The following is a 3,193-nucleotide window of genomic DNA, read 5'->3' as shown; positions in this document are numbered from 1 at the left end:
GTTTATAGTCTGTGCCACACTAGTAACAAGAATTAATTATATCTTATTATTGCTGAGTGATGAATCCTTTGATTGTGATAAAATATTGAGCAAGCTATTGAAAAGGAAATAATGGCTTATAGTAATCTTATCTACTTCAATGCTTTGCAGTGGCTATAAAGCTATCCACCTCCCATCTATCAATGAGCCTGGTGATTACTTACCAATAGTAGTTGAGCTGCAAAATTCTTCCTGGGGATGAATAAAAACCTGTGGAGACCTGATGATTCAACCTATTTACTGTGGTCAGCTGGTGGACTTTCAGACACATGACTCACTGTGGCCAACACTGTGGTTACAAGGAGGGAAAAGGGAGAAGGAGGTGTGCAAGAACATGTGCCACACAGATGGCAGATTTTAAGATTCATCCAATAATGAGTCAATACTATTGGCAAGGAACTTAAGCATGTGCTTAATTTCAAGCAAATGAGTAGCATACTTCAGCCCAACCCATGATGTTATTGGAAAGTCCCATAAGCATCTGAGTATTCCCAGTCATCTTGGCAGAATTTCTTTACATTTTCTGTATTTTCTTCATATATACTTTCTTTACATAGCCTTTCTCTCTTAAACTTAAGCAAGTAAGCAAAAGTTTTGCAAAACAAAGACCTCTGGGGCTGGATGTCCCATGCACTAATTACTTCTAATTTATCAGCCTAGTGAATACCTTTGTTGCTGCCACTCAACATGCACTTGAATTTACAGGCCTGTTCCAGTTTTTAGGAGAATCTGGGTAGCCTTGTTCTTCCTTTCATTGTAACACACTCCCTCTTTCTGTATAAACATATATAGTTTCATAAATTATTTTCTCCAATTATTTAGAAGAACCTTTTTTTATCCTTCAAAATGTCAGATGTGAAAGCCTGAGGGAAATTACTCAGCGAAGATAAGTAGATTTTTGACCTCTCTGTTTTTAAAGATGCTGGTATTCTGCCCTGACAATGGTTCCTGGGCATCTGTATGAGTCACACTTTCAAGTCACTAATGATTTTCTGAATTAATCTGATACAAATAAATTCCCCATTATTGTTAACCATGAGTATCTCTTTTCTACATGACTGGATTTTGACGGGGAAAAAAATGTCCATTGTGAAGTAACCATCACAGAAAAATGTTCATCTATGAGAATTACTATTTCTTTCTGTTCTTATTATAATCTCTTCTGTGTGATACAGTACTCCTAGTCATGCCTCATTTTGGAAGAACAAGGCTCCAGTGAAATGGAAGAGTCAGGTTGCCTGACGGAAATACTTTTTTGCCATCCCTTTTTTTGCTTCCCTACATGGCTGCAGATGCAGGCTGCTCTGAGAAGGGCCGGTGCATGGATATAAAGAAGCAGAGAGGAAAGTAGAAGACCCAGTGACTAATCAGTGCTAGTCAGGTCCCTCACTGTGGCATTAGGACAGCACAGGCTGCTTCTCTTCCTAGCACAAACGGTTGGGTGGTGAGTGTGTATGTTGTTGGCACTGGCTTCATGCATGAAGCTTTCATATTTCTATAGCTTTGCAGTTCCACCTGTCCTTCAGAAAAGATGTGTGTTGGTTGTCTTAGTAGTTTCCTAAACAAACCCAATGTGTTCACAAGAATTCCCTTCCTGGAGCAGCTGGGGCTCACAGGCTCAAGGCAGAGATTACAGCCCTGCCCTCCATATGTAGCTCAGGAGTGCTACCTGGGAAAGGAACAGGCAAGGGCAGATAAACCACAGATACACTCCAAGGAAGCTCAACAATCACAAACAGGTAAGTTTGTCACTATAATCAAATACCCTTGATTTACACAGAGAACACTTTTCCAGGGCTCTGGCTGCTGGGGTACTCAGAAACTGAGTACATTGAAAGTTAAAGAAAACTCTAAATGGAAGAAATATTTTTTAAAAAATTTACTCTTACGAATGCATTTGGTAACATTAATTACAAGTGACTAAGCAAAGTATATAAAATCTTTTTTGCAAATACCCAACACATTCTCTATTGCATATAAAATTTCATTCCATATTTTTTGCAAAGGGACTGGAAAAATCATAATATTTCTTTTGCTTGCTTCCTACGGCAAAAGAATTTCTCTTTTCTCTCCTTCTTTCCATTGTAGGCAGACTCTCACTCCCTAGAGGATGTAAAAGCTAAGATACCATCATGAATATGTTATAAATTCCACCTCAGGACATGTTCTACTTCTAGAAAAAGAGTTATAATGAGAAATGTTTCTTCAAATAAAAGTGCATGTCACTTCATTTTAGAGGTCCTCAGAGTTTTGAACAGATAGATGTATAAACTGGGGAAGAGCTGAGGCATAAAGCATCCTAAACGCCTCTTCTGTGAGGGCCTGTGTGAGGTGGACCTGTGGGTGTGGGCAGGGAAACAATCACCAGAAAACAGCAGGTTCGAGAGAGGAAACGTGGGCTGAGGAAGGTGTGAAAGTCCTGAACACCAATAGCCCTGCTGAATCTGAGAGCTGATAGATCTGGGACATCCAGAGTCACCTGACAGTGTCCAAGTCCACCCCACACATTGTCTTCGTGGGTCAGTCCACCTCCATGAAGATGTCAGCTGATATGTGCAGGCAAAGACCATATATACAGCTGATGAAGATAGACAGCCCTGGAGGGATTGCTTGAACACCCACCCAGAACCATGTCATGTCAGGATGATACTCTGCTCCTGAGTAAAGTGCTGGGCTGGTACTTCCCCACTTATGCCCCAGCCACGTAGTTGCACATGGGAGTGTCATCCATGAGAGGTCGGTAAAAATTGAGTGTGCTTCCTGAATAGGTGCATATTATTATTAGTAATAACTTGGATTCCATTAATGATAACAGTTTCATTGTCAAAAGGTATTCTACAACAATTCATTGGGTTCTGTCTCCCCTGACTTGATCCCTAGGAAGGACAACAAAAGAGCAGTGCATACAGTGCCCACATGGGTCCTTCAATTTGCCCTGATAAACTCCTCCACCAGGGTCCACATCCCTCCCTTGACACCAGGAAGGAGCCCCAGGATCACATATAAAATTGTTGGTAGACCTAGGAACAAAAGCAGTTTATAGGAGCTTTAGTAATATTCCTTTTTTTCCTGCTGAAGATAGAGGGGTGAGCAGGGGGGAGAACTGAACTTTAAGATGAGAAAACCTATATTTTAAATTTGGCACTAAATTTAT

Source organism: Athene noctua, chromosome 3 (genome assembly GCF_965140245.1).
Source record: "Athene noctua chromosome 3, bAthNoc1.hap1.1, whole genome shotgun sequence".
In the NCBI taxonomy this organism is placed as follows: domain Eukaryota; kingdom Metazoa; phylum Chordata; class Aves; order Strigiformes; family Strigidae; genus Athene; species Athene noctua.
The sequence above is the reverse complement of the archived record's forward strand: the minus strand, read 5'-3'. Positions refer to the sequence as shown.